The sequence below is a fragment of the Hypanus sabinus genome, chromosome 1, assembly GCF_030144855.1.
Source record: "Hypanus sabinus isolate sHypSab1 chromosome 1, sHypSab1.hap1, whole genome shotgun sequence".
Classification (NCBI taxonomy): domain Eukaryota; kingdom Metazoa; phylum Chordata; class Chondrichthyes; order Myliobatiformes; family Dasyatidae; genus Hypanus; species Hypanus sabinus.
Window position 1 is genome coordinate 191149514 of NC_082706.1, and position 22026 is coordinate 191171539.

At 42.5% G+C, this 22026-nt stretch overlaps 1 long non-coding RNA gene across 1 annotated transcript in view; it reads right to left on the minus strand.

Moving 5' to 3' along the window:
* LOC132384331 (uncharacterized) overlaps positions 1 to 21647 on the minus strand; it is a 42308-nt gene extending 20661 nt beyond the window's left edge. The window contains exons 1-2 of the long non-coding RNA XR_009508866.1: positions 21539 to 21647; positions 21020 to 21417 (exon numbers count right to left, since the gene is read on the minus strand). This is a non-coding gene — a long non-coding RNA (uncharacterized LOC132384331). The remainder of the gene's footprint in view (positions 1 to 21019; positions 21418 to 21538) is intronic.
* Positions 21648 to 22026: the final 379 nt, after the last annotated feature.

A 22026-nucleotide genomic window follows, 5' to 3' on the forward strand; every position in this document is an offset into this window, starting at 1 on the left:
ATCTGCAGTTGTATTTTTGAGTTTTGTGTGTGTTGCTTGGATTTCCAGCATCTACAGATTTTCGCTTGTTTATGACTATGGCTGTTCTCGGCAACTTCTTCTACAGACTTGGTTTGCCATTGCCTTCTTCTTGGGTCGTATCTTTACAAAACGGGTGATCCCAGGCATTATCAGTACTCTTCAGAGATTGTCTGCCTGGCGTCAGTGGTCACATAACCAGGACTTGTGATAAGCACCAGCTGCTCACACAACCATCCACCACCTGCTCCCATGATCAGGGGATCTCAGCAGGTACTACCCTTTGCCCAGAGGTGACCTGCAGGCTAGCAGAGAGAAGAAGCACCTTACACCTCCTTTGGTAGAGATGTATCCCCACCCCACCACCCAATTATAACCATATAATTCTTATAATTTCAGTATAGTGTATGAGAAAATGTTCAGAGAATGTAGGTGCCCACAAGGTTTGGTGTCATCCAGCAGTTAACATTATCAATCCAGGCAAAGGTTAACACTTTAGTATGTGAAGTTTTCACTTTCCCTTGCCATGTGCTATAAGGGAAAACTACGAACTGATTGCAAAACTTCTGCAAAAATAGCTGAAGATTTATTGAAGAGTTAGAATGAAAACAATTGAGTGACAAAATACGTTTTAATATTACAAAGGAATATCTGTGAAATGTACATCAAAGTTAGAGTAACAATGCATTTTTAAAATGACGATAGTGCTACTTTAGGAAAATTTCAAAATGTCCACAGTCATTTATCAAGCAAGGAGATGATATCTTATTTTGAGATATTAAAGAACAGACAGATGAAATCATCCAATTATCAGAAAAAGGTTTCTGACAGAAACAAAAAATAGTAGCTATGATTTGAATACATTGGCTACATGTCTACAGCTAGAGAACCAAAATTCTCAGCTCTTGATCCCTTTACCTTATAGAAATGATAGCAAGTTCCAATGTATGTTTAGGAGTTGCTGGTATTCCTTACACAACACAGTCATTATAGCCATACAATAATAGGTGGTCATTCCAATGGCTGCAAATGAGCCTGGAATCTCATCTCAGACTCAGAACTTACTGAAGTTTGTGAATGGTTTTGTTCACCCTCAGCAAATGGAATTAGTAGAGAGGATTGAAAATAATATACAAACAGAAAATGATGGAAATGCTCAGGAAATCCATCACAAGACATGGAAAGAGAAAGAACACGATTTCTCTTGTATTCCATTTTCCAAGCAGATGTTGCTTGTCCTGCTGATTGTTTTCAGCAATTACAATTTTTTTAATGTCAGATTTCTAGCATCTGCAGGTTTTAAAATTTTCAGCTACCGAAAATAATAACTGCGCTTTGAAAAACAGAACTGTGCAATTTTTTGCTTGGTCGACGGTAGATTTTGGAGAAGCAGCATTTCACATGTGAATGTGGGATCATTTATTGCATCCGGTGCTGTTGGTGCAGTCTCCTCTGCACTGGTGAGACCCAACATAGATTGAGGAACTGCTTCGGAGAGCACATGTGCCATAACAGCTGGGACCACTTGGTGGCATGCCATTTTAACTCCACTTACACTGGCCTGCTTGTACACAGCCTCCTCACTGCCATGATGACCCACAAACAAATTCAAGGAACAACATATCATATCCTGTCCTGGTCATCTCTGAACCAATCAATTTCTCTAACTTTGGGAAACCACTCCCCTCTGCCTCCGAAAACCCCCGCCCCACACCCAAACTTACCTCTCTGGGCCCTTATCCCTCCCCCACCTCTTGCTCCCTCTGGTTCCCCTTTACTACTCTCTCCCATCAGATTCCACCATGTTCAGCCCTCTGCCTCTTCCACTTGTCATCTCCCAGCTTCTCACATCATTCCCCCTTTCCCTTCTTCCCTCCTACCTGCCTTTCCCACTTCACCTGAATTCACCTTTCACCTGACAGCTTGAGCTCCTCCTACTCCTTCCCAGCCTTTTATCCTGGGTTCTGAACTCCTTCTTTCCAGACCTGAGTGCAAACGTTCTCTATTCATTTCCATCCACGGTTGCTACCTGACCCTTGAGTTCCTCCAACATTTAGTTTGTTGTTAGATTGAATTACTAACTATTTTCCTGTTTCTCAGGGAGTGAAACAGGAAAGTAGTGAGACTTAGTGTCAGAACAGTTACTTATTCAGATAAATTGCAATAGCAAACACCTGGAATGATTTCTTTTTTCCAAATGGGATATCATGTGGACATGTACTGAGGGGCAGAGAGCTGTCTGATTCATTGAATGTGGAACAAATAAATCACTCAATTTCAAGCAATAACTCATTTAAAAAATGAGTTGCTGAAGAGAAGAACTTGTGCTACACTAAGCCCTTGAATCTGTGAAGAAAATACCGTAAGATACAGGAGCAGGATTAGGCCATTTGGCCCATTGCATGTGCTCCGCCATTTCATCATGGCTGATCTAGTTTTCATTATGGCTGATCCATTTTCCCTCTCAGCCCCAATCTCCTGCCTTCTTCCTGTATCCCTTCATGCGCTGAATCAATCAACCTCTGCCTTATATATACATAAAGACTTGGCTCTTTATGTATATTTAAGCCAAAATCCACAGATTCACCACCCTCTGGCTAAAGTAAAATGCCTCCTCATCTCCATTTTAAAAGGACACCCCTTCTGGTACTTGACTCCCCCATAATAGGAAACATCCTCTTCACTTCTACTCAATCGCGGCCTTCGGGAAAATGGGAAAAGACTTCCGCCAATAGCAAACACACATACCACTAAAGATCTCAAATTTGTACCCAATGCACCTTTTCAAATAAACCTAAATTTGCTTTAAGATATCATAAATACATTAATACATATTAATAAGCAGAGCAAAATAATACCATTTTAGGTATTTGTTGATAAACTACACTTTGCATTTGAAAGGTATGAAATTAGAAGGGGGTGTAGCCATTTAAGCAAAAAACACTCTCTATTCAAGCAGTGAAGAGCAGGGACTGATTTGACATAAGTGGTCTGGAATCTTATCAGCGTATTTATACAGAAAGAAAAGACAGAACATACAACAGAGGAACAAGTCCCTTGGCCAAGATGTCTGCACCGATCATCATGCCAAATAAAACTAGACTTTGTCCGCCTGCACATGATCCATATCCCTCCATGTTCTGGATATTTATCTGTGTCAAAAAGAGCCTCTTTGTGTCTGCCTCACCACTGCTCATAGTAGCAGGATTCTAGGCACCTACCAAAGTTCAAAATTCAAATAAACTTTGAACCTTACCACTCTCTGTGTAACAATAAACTAGCGCCTCACATCTCCCAGAAAACTTTCCCCAAACTCTCAATACACTCACATCTGCATGGCTGGCTTCTGCTGTAACTGAATCTGCAAGATTGCGGATGATACCACCAGGCTATGTTCTCAAATAACGATGAGACAGAGTGCAGGAAGGAGATAGAGAACTTAGTTGCATGACGTCATGATAACTATTCCGTCAATGTCAGTGAAACAGGAGAGCTGATTATTGACTTTAGGAAGCGGGAGGTAGGCAGTGCACATGGTCTTGTTTGTACCAACAGTGCTCAGGTTGAGAGGGTTGAAAGGAGTGGACATCACCAATATCCCATCCTGGACCAACCACTTAGAAACCAGAGCCAGTAATGCTTGCCAGCGCCTCTAGTTCATCAGGAATCAAAAGAAACTTGGCATCTATATATAAACCATATAACAACTACAGCACGGAAACAGGCCATCTCGACCCTTCTAGTCTGTGCCAACGCTTACACTCACCTAGTCCCACTGGCCCGCACTCAGCCCATAACCTTCCAATCCTTTCCTATCCATATACCTATCCAATTTTACTTCAAATGACAATACCAAACCTGCCTCTACCACTTTTACTGGAAGCTCATTCCACTCTCTCTGAGTGAAGAAATTCCCCCTCGCGTTACCCCTAAACTTTTGCCCCCTAACTCTCAACTCATGTCCTCTTGTTTGAGTACTCTCAATGGAAAAAGCCTATCCACATTAGCTCTATCTATCCCGCTCATAATTGTAAATACTTCTATCAAGTCCCCCCACAACCTTCTACACTCCAAAGAATAAAGGCCTAACTTGTTCAACCTTTCTCTGTAACTTAGATGCTGAAACCCAGGTAACATTCTAGTAAATCTCCTTTGTACTCTCTCTATTTTGTTGACATCTTTCCTATAATTCGGTGACCAGAAATGTACACAATACTCCAAATCTGGCCTTACCAATGCCTTGTACAATTTTAACATTACATCCCAACTCCTATGCTCAATGCTCTGATTTATAAAGGCCAGCATATCAAAAGCTTTCTTCACCACCTATCCATATGAGATTCCACCTTCAGGGAACTATGCACCATTATTCCTAGATCACTCTGTTCTACTGCATTCCTCAATGCCCTACCATTTACCATGTATGTCCTATTTTGAATATTCCCACCAAAATATAGCACCTCACATTTATCAGCATTAAACTCCATCTGCCATCTTTCAGCCCACTCTTCTAACTGGCCTAAATCTCTCTGCAAGCTTTGAAAACCTACTTCATTATCCACAATCTCTTCTTTGTCCCTTACTAATCTTTATCAATGCAATTTAGAAAGCATCTTATTGGGATGCACCATGGCTTGGTATGGCAACTGCACTGCCCGTGACCGCAAGGAACTGCAGAGAGGTGTGGACACAGCTCAGCACAGCATGGAAACCAGCTTCCCCTCCATGACCTCAGTCTACAGTACTTGCTGCCACAGTAAGGCATCCAACATAATAAAACACCCCAGCCACCCCAGAAATACCCCCTTCTCCCACCCCCCGCCCCATCAAGCAAATGATAGAGAAGCTTTGAAAGCATGTGACTCCAGAATCAAGGACATCTTCAACCCATTATTCTGAGACTATTGACATTCTGAGACAATAAGACACACTCTTGACCACACAATTTACCTCATCATGACCTTCCCCTTAACGCCCACCAGCACTGCACTCTCCCTGTAAGTGTAACACTTGATTTAGCTTGTACTACATCAATGCACAGATTCCAGAGGCCCAATCAGTGGCGGGAACAGAGCACTTTAAGGAGGTTACTTGCAGGTTGACAAACAGTTGCAGCAGTGTGTACGATCCACAAGATGCGCTGCAACAACACACCAATGTTCCTAAGGTAGCACGACCACTACTATCTACAATGATGAGAACAGCACATACCTGGGATCACCACCACTCGGAAATCCCTCTACAAGTCACACACCACCCTGACTTGGAAACATATTGCCATCCCTTCATTGTCACTGGGTCAAAATCATGGAATTCCCTCCCTAACAGCACTGTAGGTGTACCTACACCTCAGGACAATAGACAATAGACAGTAGGTGCAGGACTAGGCCATTCGGCCCTTCTAGCCAGCACCGCCATTCACTGTGATCATGGCTGATCATACACAATCAGTACCCCGTTCTTGCCCTCTCCCCATATCCCTTGACCCCACTATCTATAAGAGCTCTATCTAACTCTCTCTTGAAAGCATCCTGAGTCTTGGCCTCCATTGCCTTCCGGGACAGAGCATTCCACATCTCCACCACTCTCTGGGTGAAAGAGGTTTTCCACAACTCTGTTCTAAATGGCCTACCCCTTATTCTTAAACTGTGGCTTCTAGTTCTGGACTCACCCATCAGCAGGAACATGCTTCCTGCCTCCAGCATGTCTAATCCCTTAATAATCTTATATGTTTCAATTAGATCCCCTCTCATCCTTCTAAATTCCAGTGTATACAAGCCCAGTCGCTCCAATCTTTCAACATATGACAGTCCCGCCATTCTGGGAATTAACCTTGTGAACCTACGCTGAACTCCCTCAATAGCAAGAATGTCCTTCCTCAAATTTGGAGACCAAAACTGCACACAATACTCCAGGTGGGGTTTCACCAGGGCCCTGTACAGCTGCAGAGGGACCTCTTTACTCCTATACTCAATTCCTCTTGTTATAAAGGCCAGCATGCCATTAGCTTTCTTCACTGCCTGCTGTACCTGCATGCTTGCTTTCAGTGACTGATGTACAAGGACACATTGTACTTCCCTTTTTCCTAACTTAACTCCGTTTAGATAGTAATCTGCCTTCCTGTTCTTGCCACCAAGGTGGATAACCTCACATTTATCCACATTAAACTGCATCTGCCATACATTTGCCCACTCACCTAACCTGTCCAAGTCACCCTGCATTCTCATAACATCCTCCTGACATTTCACTCTGCCACCCAGCTTTGTGTCATCAGCAAATTTGCTAATGTTATTTTTAATCCCTTCATCTAAATCATTAATGTAAATTTGTAAACAGCTGCGGTCCCAGCACCGAACCTTGCGGTACCCCACTGGTCACAGCCTGCCATTCCGAAAGGGACCTGTTAATCGCTACTCTTTGTTTCCTGTCAGCCAGCCAATTTTCAATCCATGTCAGTACTCTGCCCCCAATACCATGCGCCCCAATTTGCCCACTAATCTCCAATGTGGGACTTTATCAAAAGCTTTCTGAAAGTCCAGGTACACTACATCCACTGGCTCTCCCTTGTCCATTTTCATAGTTACATCCTCAAAAAACTCCTGAAGATTAGTCAAGCATGATTTTCCCTTCATAAATCCATGCTGACTCGGACTGATCCTTCTACTGCTATCCAAATGTGTCGTAATTTCCTCTTTTATAATTGACTCCAGTATCTTTCCCACTACTGACATCAGGCTAACCGGTCTATAATTCCCTGTTTTCTCTCTCCCTCCTTTCTTGAAAAGTGGGACAACATTAGCCACCCTCCAATCTGCAGGAACTGATCCTGAATCTATAGAACATTGGAAAATGATTACCAATGCATCCACGATTTCTAGTGCCTCCTCCTTAAGTACCCTGGGATGCAGACCATCAGGTCCCAGGGACTTATCAGCCTTCAGACCCAACAGTCTATCCAACACCGCTTCTTGCTTAATATAAATTTCATTCAGTTCATCCATTACCCTAGTTCCTTTGGCCACTATTACATCTGGGAGATTGTTTGTGTTTTTGCTAGTGAAGACAGATCCAAAGTACTTGTTCAACTCATCTGCCATTTCCTTGTTCCCCATAATAAATTCACCCGTTTCTGTCTTCAATGGCCCAAATTTGGTCTTAACTATGTTTTTGCTTTTCACATACCTAAAGAAGCTTTTACTATCCTCCTTTATATTCTTGGCTAGTTTACCTTCGTACCGCATTTTTTCTCCGCGTATTGCCTTTTTTGTTATCTTCTGTTGCTCTTTAAAAGCTTCCCAGTCCTCCGGTTTCCCACTCATCTTTGCTATGTTATACTTCTTCTCTTTTATTTTTATACTGTCCTTTACTTCCCTCATCAGCCATGGCCGCCCCTTATTCCCCTTAGGATCTTTTTTCCTCTTTGGAATGAACTGATCCTGCATCTTCTGCATTATTCCCAGAAATACCTGCCATTGTTGTTCCACTGTCTTCCCTGCCTAGGGTATTGTTCCATTGAACTTTGGCCACTTCCCCCCTCATAGCTCCATAGTTCCCTTTGTTCAACTGTAATACTGACACGTCCGATTTTCCCTTCTCCTTCTCAAATTGTAGGTTAAAACATATCATATTATGGTCACTACCTCCTAATGGCTCCTTTACCTCGAGATCCCTGATCAAATCCGGTTCATTGCACAACATTAAATCTAGAATAGCCTTCTCCCTGGTAGGCTCCAGTACCAGCTGTTCTAAGAATCCATCTCGGAGGCACTCCACAAACTCCCTTTCTTGGGGTCCAGTACCATTCTGATTCTCCCAGTCTACCTGCATGTTGAAATCCCCCATGACAACTGTATCATTACCTTTGTGACATGCCAATTTTAACTCTTCATTCAACTTACACCTGACATCCAGACTGCTGTTTGGGGGCCTGTAGGTAACTCCCATTAGGGCCCTTCTACCCTTAGAATTTCTCAGTTTTATCCTTACTGACTCTACATCCCCTGATGTAGAGGAACTGCAGCAGTTCAAGAAGGCAGTTCATCACCATCTTCTCAAGGGCAACTAGGGATGGGCAATAAATGCTGGCTTAGCTGGCAATGCCTACATCCTATAAATGAATGAATGAATGATAAATAAATAAAGGTCAGTGAAGCCTTTTATAAAGGAGAGCTTCACGGGCATTTGGAGATTCTGGAGGCCCAATCAGCGGTGGGAACAGAGCACTGTGAAGTAAATAAATGTATAGAAGGGACATGCAGGGTGACGGTTGCTGGGAGTGGGAGTGTGAAGCTTTGACTCAAGAATCATTCCCATCGGATCCTGGGAACACATCCACCTTAATGCTCCTCAGATGACACAGCCTCTTGATCTCAAATTGTGCTAGCACATTGCTATGCTCCATAATGCTTTCACTATCTTCCATGTCCCTGGTGAATACCGATGCAGAGCCATCATTTAGTACCTCGCTTACAACCTTTGACTCCAAACATAAATTCCATTTTTTTATCCATGAATGGTTTTACCTTCTCCTTAGTCATTCTGGCGGCCCAATCAGTAACGGGAGCAGAACAGAGAGGAGGTTTCTGGCACGTCGGTGGCAGTTGTTTAAGAGGAGAGCTGCATGGGCATTCTGTGTCATTCTAGTGGCCCAGTCGGTGGCAGGAGAAGTGCAAAGAGGACGAAATAAAAGCACAGAAGGGACAAGTGGAGCAGCCATTGTTGGGAGTGGGCCAGCGGTGAGAGTGGAGTGTCAGGCTTTGGCTTAAAGGAGGCTTGGGCTCGGAGCCTCCCAAGGAACTACATCTGTGTGAAGTGCATCCGGCTGTAGCTCCTTGAAGATTGTGTTAGGGATCTGGAGCAGCAGCTGGATGACCTTCAGCTTGTACGGGAGATTGAGGAGATCATTGATTGGAGATACACCAGAAGACCATAAGACATAGGAGCAGAATTAGGCCATCTGGTCCATCAAGTGCGCTCTGCCATTCAATCATGGCTGATCCTTTTTTTTAATCTCCCCCTCAGCCCCATTTCCCAGCCTTCTCCCCATAACCTTTGATGTCATGTTCATTCAAGAACCTATCACTCTCTGCCTTAAATGTACCCAACAGCCTGTCCTCCACAGCTGCATGTGGCAACAAATTCCACAAATTCACCAGCCCTGGGCTAAAGAAGTTTCTCCACATCTCTGTTTTGAAAGGGTGCCCCTCCGTCCTGAGGCTGTCTGAGTTACAGAGAAGTAGGGCCCCTAAGCTGCAAAAGGCAGGTAGCTTGGTGACTGTCAGCAAAACGTCTGGGACTGTGAGCACAGTGAACCTCATGGCCATTCACCTCAATAATAAGTATACTGTTTTGGATACCGTTGTGAGGGATGACTTCCCAGGGAAATGCCACGGAGACCAGGTTACTGGCACTGAGCATGGATTTATAGTGCAGAAGGGAAAGAGGGAGAAGAGGGGAGCAGAAGTGATCGTCAGAGGAACAGACAGGAGATTCTGCGGACGTGAACGAGACATCTGGATAGTATGTTGCCTCAGGTGCCAGGGTCAGGGATGTCTTGGATTGTGTCCACAGCATATTGGAGAGGGAGGGGGAGCAGTCAGGTGCCTGGTACATATTGGTACCAATGACATAGGAAAAAAAAGCAAAGAGTTCCTGAGGAAGGATTATTTGGCAGATAAATGCATAGCTGAGAGCTGGTGGAGGGGGCAGGGCTTCAGGTTCTTGGATAATTGGGACCTCTTCTGGGGTGGTATGACCTGTACAAAACCCCAGGGTACCAATATTCTCAGGGCCAGGTTTGTTAGAGCTTTTGGAAAGGGTTTAAACTAATATGACAGAGGAGTGGAAAACAGAGTGAATGGACTCAGGATAGGACAGATAGTGAAAAAGCAAAGATAGCATGCAGTCAGACTGTCAGGAAGGGCAGGCAGATGACAGGACAAAATTGCAGCCAGCTGAAGTGAGTATCAGTGCATATTTGATTCAGAATCAAAATGGGTAGCAAATACAGCACTCAAAGTGTTATACTGTATCGCAATGCACAAAGTATAAGAAATAAGGTGCATGACCTTGTTGCACACAAGTTGTCAGGTACAATGCTGTGGCCATCACTGAATCGTGGCAGAAGGATGGCTGTAGTTGGGAGCTGAATGTCCAAGATTACATGTTGTATCGGAGAGACAGGAAAGTAGGCAGATGGGGAAAATGAGGAAGGTGCAGGATAGATGCATTCCTAAAATAAAGAAACACTCAAATGGCAAAGTAGTACAACTGTGGCTGACATGGGAAAAAAAGCTAATGTCAAAGCAGAAGACAGGGCATACAACAAAGCAAAAATTAGTGGGAAGATAGAGGATTAGGAACCTTTAAAAAGCCTACAGGAAGAAACTAAAAGAATCATGAGGAGGGTAAGATGAAATATGAAAGCAAGTTAGCAAACAATATCAAAGTGGATAGTAAAAGTTTTTTCAAGTATGTAAAAAATAAAAGAGAGATGAGAGTAGATATAGGACTGCTTGAAAATGAGGCAGGAGAAATAATAATGGGGAACAAGGAGATGGCAAATGAACTAAATGAGTATTTTGCATCAGTCGTCACTGCTGAAGACACCAGCAGTGTGCCAGGTGACGGAAGACTAGTGAGTGCAGTTACTGTTACAGGGAGAAAGTGCTCAAAAAGCTAAAAAAAAACTAAAAGTGCATAAGTCACCTGGAGCAGATGAAGGCAGCAGGAAGGAAATTATCAACCAGTTAGCCAGACCTTAGTGGTTGGGAAGATGTCAGAGCCAATTGTTAAGGATAAGGTTGTGGAGTACTTGGTGACACAGGACAAGATAGGACAATGTCAGCATGGTTTCCTTAAGGGACAAACTTGCCTGATGAGCCTTTTCTGGTTGGCTACCAGTGACTAGCAGTGTGCCATAGGGTTTAGCATTGGGACCGCTTCCTTTTATGCTGTATATCAATGATTTAGATGATGGAATAGATGTCCTTGTTGCCAAGTTTGCAGATGATATGAAGATTGGTGGAGGGGCAGGTAATGCTGAGGACACAGGCTGGTGAAGCATAATAGTCAGATTAGGAGAATGGACAAGAAAATGAAATACAATGTTGGAAAATGTATTGTCATGCACTTTGGTAGAAGAAATAAATGTGCAGGGTATTTTCTAATTGGGGAGAAAATCCCAGAATCTGAGATACAAAGGGACTTGGGAGTCTTTGTCCTGAACACCCTAAAGGTTAACATGCAGGCTGAGACAGAATTGAGGAACACAAATGCAATTAAGCATTCATTTCAAGAGGTCTAGAATACAAGAGCAGGGATGTGATGTTGAGACCTTATAAGGTACTGGTGAGGCCTCACCTTCAGTATTGTGAACAGTTTTGGGATCCTCATCTAAGAAGAGATGTGCTGACATTGGAGAGGGTCCAGAGGAAGTTCATAGGAATGACTCCAGGAATGAAAGGGTTATCAAACGAGGAACGTTTGATGGCTCTGAGTAAGTACTCGCTGGAACTTAGAAGGATGAGGGGGAATCTCATTGAGACCTTTTGAATGCTTGAAGGCTCAGAAAGTGTAGATATGGAAAGGACGTTCCTCATGGTGGAGCAGTCTAGGACAAGAGGGCACAGCATCAGGATAGAAAGGAGTCCATTTAAATCAGAGATGCGGAAAATTTTCATTAGCCAGATGGTGGTGAATTTGTGGAATTTTTTTTATCACAGGCAGCTGGAAAGGCCAGGTCGTTTGGTGTATTTAGGGCAAAGATTGATTGGACATGGAATCAAATGTTACTGAGAAAGCTGGGAAGCAGGGTTGAGGAGAGGAAATAAAGATCGTCCGTGACTGAATGGCAGGGCTGACTCGGTGGTCCTAATGGCCTAATTCTTCTCCTATGTCTTAAGGTATTATAGAAACATAGAAAACCTACAGCACAATACAGGCCTTTCGGCCCACAAAGCTGTGCCGAACATGTCCCTACCTTAGAAATTACTAAGATTACCCATAGTCCTCTATTTTTCTAAGCTCCATGTACCTATCCAAAAGTCTCTTAAAAGACCCTCTCATATCCGCCTCCACCACCGTTGCCAGCAGCCCATTCCACGCACTCACCACTCTCTGCATAAAAAACTTACTCCTGACATCTCCTCTGTACTTTTTCCCCAGCACCTTAAACCCGTGTCCGCTTGTGGCAACCATTTCAGCCCTGGGAAAAAGCCTCTGACTATCCACACAATCAATGCCTCTCATTATCTTATACACCTGTATCAGGTCACCTCTCATCCTCTGTCGCTCCAAGGAGAAAAGGCCGTGTTCACTCAACCTGTCTTCACAAGGCATGCTCCCCAATCCAGGCAACGTCCTTGTAAATCTCCTCTGTACCCTTTCTATGGCTTCCACATCCTTCCTGTAGTGAGGTGACCAGAACTGTGCACAGTACTCCAAGTGGGGTCTGACCAGGGTCCTATATAGCTGCAAAATTACCTCTCAGCTCCTAAATTCAATTCCACAATTAATGGCCAATACACTGTATGCCTTTGTAACCACAAAATCAACCTGTGCAGATGCTTTGAGCGTCCTATGGACTCGGACCCCAAGATCCTTCTGATCCTCCACACTGCCAGGAGTCTTACCATTAATACTATATTCTGCCATCATATTTAACCTACCAAAAAGAACCACTTCACACTTATTTGGGTTGAACTCCATCTGCCACTTCTCAGCCCAGTTTTGCATCCTATCAATGTCCCACTGTAACATCTGACAGCTCTCCATACTATCTACAACACCTCCAACCTTTATGTCATCAGCAAACTTACTAACCCATCCCTCCACTTCCTCATCCAGGTCATTTATAAACATCACAAAGAGTAGGGGTCCCAGAACAGATCCCCGAGGCACACCACTGGTCACCGACCTCCATATAGAATATGACCCATCTTCAACCACCCTTTGCCTTCTGTGGGCAAGCCAGTTCTGGATCCACAAAACAATATCCACTTGGATCCCTTGCCTCCTTACTTTCCCAATAAGCCTTGCATGGGGTACCTTATCAAATGCCTTGCTGAAATTCATATACACCACATCTACTGCTCTTCCTTCATCAGTGTGTTTAGTCACATCCTCAAAAAATTGAATCAGGCTCGTAAGGCACGACCTGCCTTTGGCAAAGCTATGCTGACTATTCCTAATCATATTATGCCTCTCTAAATATTCATAAATTCTGCCTCTCAGGATCTTCTTCATCAACTTACCAACCACTGAAGTAAGACTATAATTTCCTGGGCTATCTCTGCTCCCTTATGGTCTTATTGTTTTTGAGACAATACGCTTTGGGATTCCCTTTAATCCTGATTGCCAGGGACATTCTATAGTCCTTTTTTGGTCTTCCTAATCTGCTGCATGATCCTTTCCTAGCTAAGTTTATATTCCTCAAGGGCCATGTCTGAGTTTAGCTTCCAAAACCTTCCATTGCCTTTTCAACTAAATTTATAACCTTGCTCCACATTAATGTTCCCTTATATTGTCGTACTTATCCTTCTTTCTTACTAGAACATTGGGCAGTCCTTAACGCCAATCAGGTGACCTTTAAACAACTCCAATGTATCAGATGTGGCCTTGCCTAATATCAGCTGCTCCTAATTAACTCTCCCTAGCTTCTGTCTAATAATATCAGAATTGTCTTCTCCCAATGTCGTACTTTCCCCACAAGATCCAGACTCTTCCTTCATCATAAATATCCTAAAATTTATGGAGCTGCTATTACTGTTCCAAAATACTCTCCCACTGAAAGACTGGGCTCATTTCTCAGAATGAGATCCAATATGTTCATTCCTCTAGTTGGAATATTCATGTTTTTTTTTCAAGGAAGCTTTTTAGATGTACTAAAGAAATTCGGTCTTCGGTCCCATTTAAGCCTCTTGCACTAAAGAAGTCCCAGTCAGGATGAGTGAAGTTAAAGTCACCCACTATGACATCCCTTTTACTTCTTTCTCTAATCTGTCTGCCTATCTATTCCATTCAGATAACAGCTGGCTTGTCAATATATTGATTTTTTAAAAAGTATTGAAATAATTCCTGGGGGTGAACTCACAGTATAAGAACAGAAGGAAAACAATTACCCACTGTTAAATTTATAATCAGATCGGTTACCTCGTTCAGGTGGAAGAGGTCACACCAACTGTGGTGTGAAGCTGAATAGCCTGACACTCAAGATCTCGACTCAGCTCTGCTGAGATCAGAAGTGGAGTGGGACATCAGGTATCCCTGCACCAATTGGGCAATGTAGAGGCCAACAGCATCTGTGAATTGAATCGATAGCGCTGACATAGTCTGATGTGCCAACATTACATTCTTGACTTCTGAGTTGCAATGTTCAGGTGCAGAAATCAAGAATGCGTTGATCTGTGCATTGTTTTTAGCTGATGATTCACCCGGGAACCGACAACTGAAATTCAGTCATGCCCTTTGTGTTGGATAATAACACTGGCTCCACTGAATATGGAACTAATGTCAGAATAAAGGAGAAAGGATGGGCTTGCATGTCATCTATTTCACTCACTCTATGATGATCAGCAGGAGGCATGACCAACTTTGACAGCTTAATCATGTTTGCATTTAACCAAGATACTAAGCTAATGGTGCTTTATGTAGACAGTCCTCAGTTCAGACAGCAAAAATACAGTTGGGATCTTCTTTTAAGGACTTTAAGAAGGACAGATGTATGTGGTGTGAGTGAAACAGAGCAACAGAGTTTTAGAATGTGGGATTTTTTTTCTACACTAGCAAGGACTTGGAACTGGAAGCTTCCATGGTGAAAGTAAGATGTGAGTAGCTAATTGCAGCTGTGGGTCCCAAGTACTGCTAAAAATGGGCACCTGTTGGATTATATTGTCTCTGGTTTGTGAACAGTAATAAAAAACTGTCAATGGCACCTGGGCAGATGTGTGAATGATGATATTGGAAACGTGGATTTCCATATATTATTGAGATCCCTGCCTGTTACCAGAAACCACCTGGATCAGACCTGTGGCATTTGTTGAGATATTATAGTAACATGTGCAACCAAATTAAGTTACACAATTGGCTTTTAAGTCTCCAAAAGGCACAGGAAATCATCAAGGTTTAGCACTCCTGATTGCTGTCTGACACTTGTGGACATCAGAGAAGTGCAGGATTAGTCTCAACTATCCCGCAAAGGGTCTCGGCCCGAAACATCAACTGTACTCTTTTCTACAGATGCTGACTGGCCTGCTGAGCTCCTCCAGCATTTTGTGTGTGTTGCTCAGATTTCCAGCATCTGCAGATTTTCCCTTGCTTGTCATTAGTCTCAACTATGATTCTGAATCAAATTACAATCTCAGTCATTGCTGAGGCTTAAATCATAAGAGGTAGCAGGCAAGGTACATGAAAATATCTAATGCTAGAGAATCTACTCAAGTACTGATGAATTGTGAAGCCTCACAGTTCATGAACATCATAGGAATGTGTGCAGGAACCTAGAAAATCAAGCAGGTGGTATCTGTACACACCTGGCCGATTTTGATGATGTGTAACAATTTCTGAATAATTTCTTTAGCTTGCTCTCCAGAGCATAAAAAGGTTCTCTGAGTTAAATAACACATTCTACTCTAGGGACACACACAAAATGCTGGGGGAACTCAGAAGGCCAGGCAGCATCCATGGAAGGAAATAAGCAGTGGATATTTTGGACTGAGACTCTTCATCAGGAATGGAGAGGAATTGTGAAGAAGCCAGACTAAGAAGGTGGATATAAACTGGCAGGTGATAGGTGAAACCAGGTGAGTGGAATGATGGGTGGGGGAAGAGTGGGGGTGAAGTAAGAAACTGGGAGGTGATAGATGGTACAGGCCTGAAGAAGAAGGAATCTAATAGGAGAGGTGAGTGAACTGTAGGGGAAAAAGAAGGAAGAGGGGGGTGATGATCAGGCGAGGAGAAGGGAAGAGATGAGAGGAGAACCAGAATAGGGAATGGAAAAAGTCAGAAGGAGGAATTGGGATGACTACAAGAATTTAGAGAATTCAATGTTCATGCCATCAGGTTGGAGGCTACCCAGATGGAATACAAGATGTGGCTCCTCCAACTCCTCATTGTGGTAGTAGAAATGGCCTTGAACTGACTGTCATGTTGGAATGGGAATGGGAAGTTGAATTGAAAAGGTGGTTTTTGTGGTGAATGGAGCAAAGGTACATTCTATTTTATGGTTTATGCGTTATGGCTAGATTGTGATCATAGTCTTAGGCCTTTACTTTTCCACTCAAAATTATGAGGCATTTTTTAAAATCAGAATGCAGAACCCCATCATAAGCTGGTTTCCTTCTGGATGTTTCTGGGCACCTGAGTCGGGGTGGGCAAGTCCCACCATTTCAACACAGAATATCATATAGTTCTAATACCAACCAAATAAATTAAAACTGATTTCACAAAATAACAATGGCTAACATGAGGGGGGCATAGTTTTAAGGTGCTTGGATGTCAGGGGTAAGCTTTTCACACAGAGAGTGGAATGCACTATCAGCAGCAGTGGTGGAGGTGGATACAATAGGGTCTTTTAAGAGCCTCTTAGATAGATATGTGGAGCCTAGTAAAATAGAAGGCTATGCACTACAGAAATGTTAAGCAATTTCTAGAGTAGGTTACATGGTCAGCACAACATTGTGGGCCGAAGGTCCTGTAATGTGCTGTAGATTTCTATGTTCTAGATCATTTCCAATTAAGAGACCACAAGAGAAAACTAATTAAAATATACATTTTCACAAAAAAATTGCTCTTTTGGGGCACCATTTCCAGAAAGATGGATCTTGTTTTTGATCATGCAAAGATTACAAGATCCTCCTGTAAGTAGACACTTCCCTTTATCCTGAAACCTATCCACCTTGACTTTCTTCACCCATTTTACATTTAATGCAAAACTACTTAAAGAAGATGGCTGCTGAAAAGCAACTAGGAAGTTGATAATGTGGATATTGAGTTGATCTCCCGTTTGCAGCTCCATTCTGCACCAACGTCATGTAATCCAATTTTAGTATTTTTTTTGTTTATCAAAAACATGGATGTCAGTATTGATGATTGAACTATTTAGGATGCCCAGTCAGGTCAAACACTGTAATTAAATAACTTGACCTTGAGCTTAGAAACAACACTGCATTTTCCATTTCCTGCACTAACCATTGTCGTAGATAGTCCCATTCTGTCTTTACATTGCTCTTTCCTTTGTAATATATTCAGCATTTATCCAAAGTTCATTTATGATGCCAAAAATCTGAAACAGGCAAATCATCATACTAACTTATGTAAATACATGCATGGAATTTGATACTTAAGGAGCTTTGACTGCCAAGATTCTTTTCTAATTAATAAGTTCATGATTTATTAAGTAAAAAAGGAAAGGCAGTTCATGACTCCCATTGAATGTTAACTTTAAAAAGAAATGAATCATTAGTGAGCTTCCCAGTGGTGATGTTTAGACTGTTGCCAACAGAAAAACAATCTGATACATGGGAACCACCAGCAATGGCAGATTTTTATTCAAGATTACACTTCGTCACATCAAGACAAAAATCTCAACATGACACCAAAATAATACTGAATTAAAGACTTTAACTCACATTCAACAGGAAATAAGCTGAAGACAAATTCATTTGCTGCTGAAGTCTTTCTTCACAGCAAGCTGAGAGAGAAAATAAGTTTAAATCCCACCAATCTGGACTAGGTTCAAAGTTCAAAGGAAATTTATTGTCAAAGATGTTAGGTTACCTTGATAATGTAAGATGCCCCAGGCCTATTTCTCTTGTTTGAGGGGGCAACAGCCAGTGAGGCAGCAGCGTGCCCTCAGTTATAGCAAGGACTAGGCCTCAACCACCCGTTTGCCTGCTGCTGCAGCCCAGGGAGGATATAACAGAGGTGGTGTAGCGTGGTGTCCGTGCTCGGTTGGAGGCTGATGTCTCCTATCAGGGCTGCCCTCCAGTGTTTGATTGGTGGAATGACAGGCTGGATTGCAGGACATTTCGCTCAGGCTTTTGGACTATACATGTGTTTTCTTCCATGACTATGGTTTTTTTCTTGCTATTTTGAATGTGCTGTGTCTGCTTTGCGCCTTGGCCCCAGAGGAATGCTGTCTTGTTCCGCTGTATTCATGTACGGTTAAATGGTAATTAAATTTGATATGATTTGCTTTGATCTGTACTACATATGTCAGCATATACTACCTTGAGGTTCAATTTCTTGCAAGCATTCACAGCAGAAAGAGAAATACAATAAAATCAATGAAAAATGACATGGAAAGACTGACAAATAATCAATGTGCAAAAGAAGAAGTAATACTTCCACAATAAGATTCAATTCAAAATAAATACTCTTATTCAATAATTCACTCAGTATCTAAGAAAGTGACCTTCAGCAGTCAGGTCAGGGTGATAAGTTTCAGATTAAAAGGGGTGACTATAAAGAATCTTGCTCCAAACTGCATTTCACGTTGATGGCAATTTAGAAAAAAAAATGGTCTGCCCAACAGGCAAGTACAACCAATAATTTCCAAGAATTCTGTTACCTTTAAAACTCTAACTGTACTTATTTCCTGGTGACCACAGAAAAGCACATGATGGCATCATTGTTATAACATGTCTATTCGTATTCTAAAACAAAACAAAACCGAGAACGCAAGGCTTTTATATTGAAAAACAAGTCACTTCAGCCAGAAATAATATTGAAATGTGTGAACTCGCCAGCGCTTTAGAAAAACAATATAGTCCTACAGCAACCTAATTTGGCAATTCTCCACTGAGAATAAAACTCCTAGGTTAATTTTTCTGTGAATTAACTTTTCCCTTCTTCCTCTGATAATTATGTTGTGGGCAGGAATTTTCTTAGTATAATTCACCTGCTTTGGGAAGTACCAAGAAATGCATAATAGGTGTTAAAACTCCTTATTATGGTTATTTTTTTTATTTTATTGAGGCAAATTGCAGAATAGGCCAATGCGGCCTTTCAAGCTGCACCACCCAGAAATCCACTGATTTAATTGTAGCTTAATCATGGAAACACCTTCAAGAGGACCACAACCTTGTCATGGTCTGGGGCTTGTGTGCCTCAATGACCCGGAGAGCTAGGCTGACAGGCGTCAGGGCTTCACACTTCGCCTCTTGGCAGGGTCACCTATGCCAAACAGGTCAAAGGGTAGAGGCCAGACAAAGAAAGGTCCACCGGCCCTCCAGGTTCAGGGGGTTCAGCTCAGGGCTAACAAACCTGAGTGGTAGAACAAAATTGTCACGGAAGCAGCAATGAAGAATCCTCCTACATCTGAGTGTGACGGTATTGCAGAGGCACTTGCATGACTGACAGTGGTGAAAACTGAGAGGAAGCTACTGACATGATGAAGGAAACCGGAGATGAAGGGCCTTCATTACCACTTGAACGCCAACAGTGTAATAGGCAGTAAGTAAGTAAGCAATCACAGTACAATTTTCAATGACCAATTAACCTACCAACCTGTACATCCTTGGACTGTGGGAAAAAAACAAAGCGTCCTGAGGAAACCCACATTGTCTCGGGAAGAACTTTTAACCCTTTACAGATTTGAACCCATGTTGCTGGTACTGTCAAGCATGTTGCTATCTTATGTAGAATAACTCATTTAAATTTTTAATGAGACTGTCGATGTATCCTAAAATAAGCATTAAATCTCACAGTTTGATAACAGTAATGCTGCCAGGCATTTAATGGGGAAAATAAACAGAACATGTGGGAAATACTCAGCGGGTCAGGCAGCATCAGTTGGATGGAGTCAATGTATCTGTTCAATAACATTTCATCAGGAATACTAAGACAGAAAGATGCATGTTTAAGATGCAAAGAGGTGGAGGCAACAAAAGGAGTGTCCATCACAGAATGGGAATCAAGAGACACTGATGTGGAAGCAAAACTGACTGGAAGAGGATGCCAAAGGTGTGCTAAAGCATCTGGTCTGTCTGGGAGAGGGAGAATTTGAGGGAAGTTAATGAGAACAGAGCAGGAGAAAAATAAATGCTAGGACCATGAGATACAAAACAGAGCAAGTGATGGAAATCCGCACAGTCACCCGATCTGTATTTGGTTTCTCCTTTGTAGGGATACCATGTCAAGAATACCGAAATCAGTACACTGAACTGGAATAAACACAAGATGCTTCACCTGGGAGGAGAGTTTAGGTCTTTGGGGGTGGAAGGGAAAGATGTGAAAGAGCAGGCATTGCATGGGAGAGTGCTGTGAGTCAGACATCGGCTGTTGGTGGAGATGGAATTGTAAACCAGGGAGTCAGTGAGGGAGTGGTTCCTTCAGAATGTGGAAAGGGGAGAAGAGGGAGGGAGACATGCATCTGGAAGGTCTTGGCTCAAAAAGTCGACTGTTTATTGATTTCCTTAGATTCTCCTGACCTACTGAGTTCCTTCAGCATTTTGTGTGTGTTGCATCTGTTTGTGGCAGGTGGTGAGAAATGTGTAGAATGATCGTTGAATGTGAAGGCTGGTAGAGTGGAAGGGGAACTCCATTTTTGCTTTTGGAGTGAAGGAGCAGAGGAACAGGGAATAGAACAGACGCCACTGTAAGCTTTTTTAGTTATGCTGGATGGGCAAGTACACTTAGGGAAAATGAAAGGCATATCAAAGGCACTGGTATAGGAAATCTTAGTGCATGAAGAAGCAAAGAACAATTCTACATCCTAATCCAGCATTTCCTTCAGAATACTGGAATGGTTGGGAAGAAAGGAAGATGTGATTGGTGCCGGGATCCCATTGTGGGTGAAGAAAATAAAGGAGAAATTGTGGAGGATGATTCATTCAAATTTGGAGCTTACACACAACAGAAGGACATCAATATGCCCAGACTGAGGATAAATTCCAGTTGAACTCTTCAGCCTGTTTGACGCTAACCACTGGTGCATATCTAATGTTGTCATTTTTCCCCTAATACATTTATTCACTGTAAAAGAACCCTCAGCAACACTTACCTGCCTTTACCTTCCTTCACAGGCAGGCGACCTCATTTAAACAAATGGAACCATCGATCCTTCATCTGTCCACCTTGGCACAAGGATGAGGGACCAGCCGTGACATCCATCCATCCCTTCTTCCCGGAACACCCATGGTGAGTCCAGTGGCAGCTTTGAGTCTCCAACATCTAACCTTCAGGTCATCTCTGACTTCCATGTTTGGCCAAGCATGTACAAAATTCTAAAACAAGCTGAGCAGAGGGCTGAGAGCTATTTGTTGATTTGGCTCAACGTTCCTCACACAGAGGACTATTTAGGGTATCCCACATTTCACTGCATTAACGCCCTGAAGGCTTTTGCAAGTACAGGCTCAGAGTGTTGATATAACATGATCAAAGGATGTGGAGATGCATTCACTGTAAGTAAAAATTAACATTTTTTGTCATAGATACATTAAAACATTGAAACATACCATGAAATCTGAGCCCACAAGTGTCACCAACATAACATGTCCACAACTTACAAACTAATACTAACCTGTTCATCTTTGGACTGTGGGAGGAAGCTGAAGCACCTGGAGGAAACCAGTGCGGTCATGGGGAGAACGTACAAGCTTCTTGTGCAACAATTGAACCTGGATCACTGGCGTTGCAAAGCATCACACACTTTCCTCTGACATGTCGGATATGGACTATACATCTAGTTATTTCCTTTTTATATTAAACCTGAAGTGGTTTGTTAAAATGTAGATAAATAAATTCTCTATCTAATTATCTGTATACTTTTGAGGCGCAATACTGAGGCATTCTGACTTTCAGCATTGTCATTTTAAAGGATCATACATGCTTTTGGACATTACTTTTTATGAGAAACCCAGAACAATTACAAAGTCTACACAAACACTGTTCCCTTTGCTTCAATATACCATGAAGGATGTGAGTGAATAGCACCATATTACAGCAAAGATCTTGACCTTTAAACCTGTTAACAGGATTGTTTAATCATTTGAAAACAAGTTCTTTCCT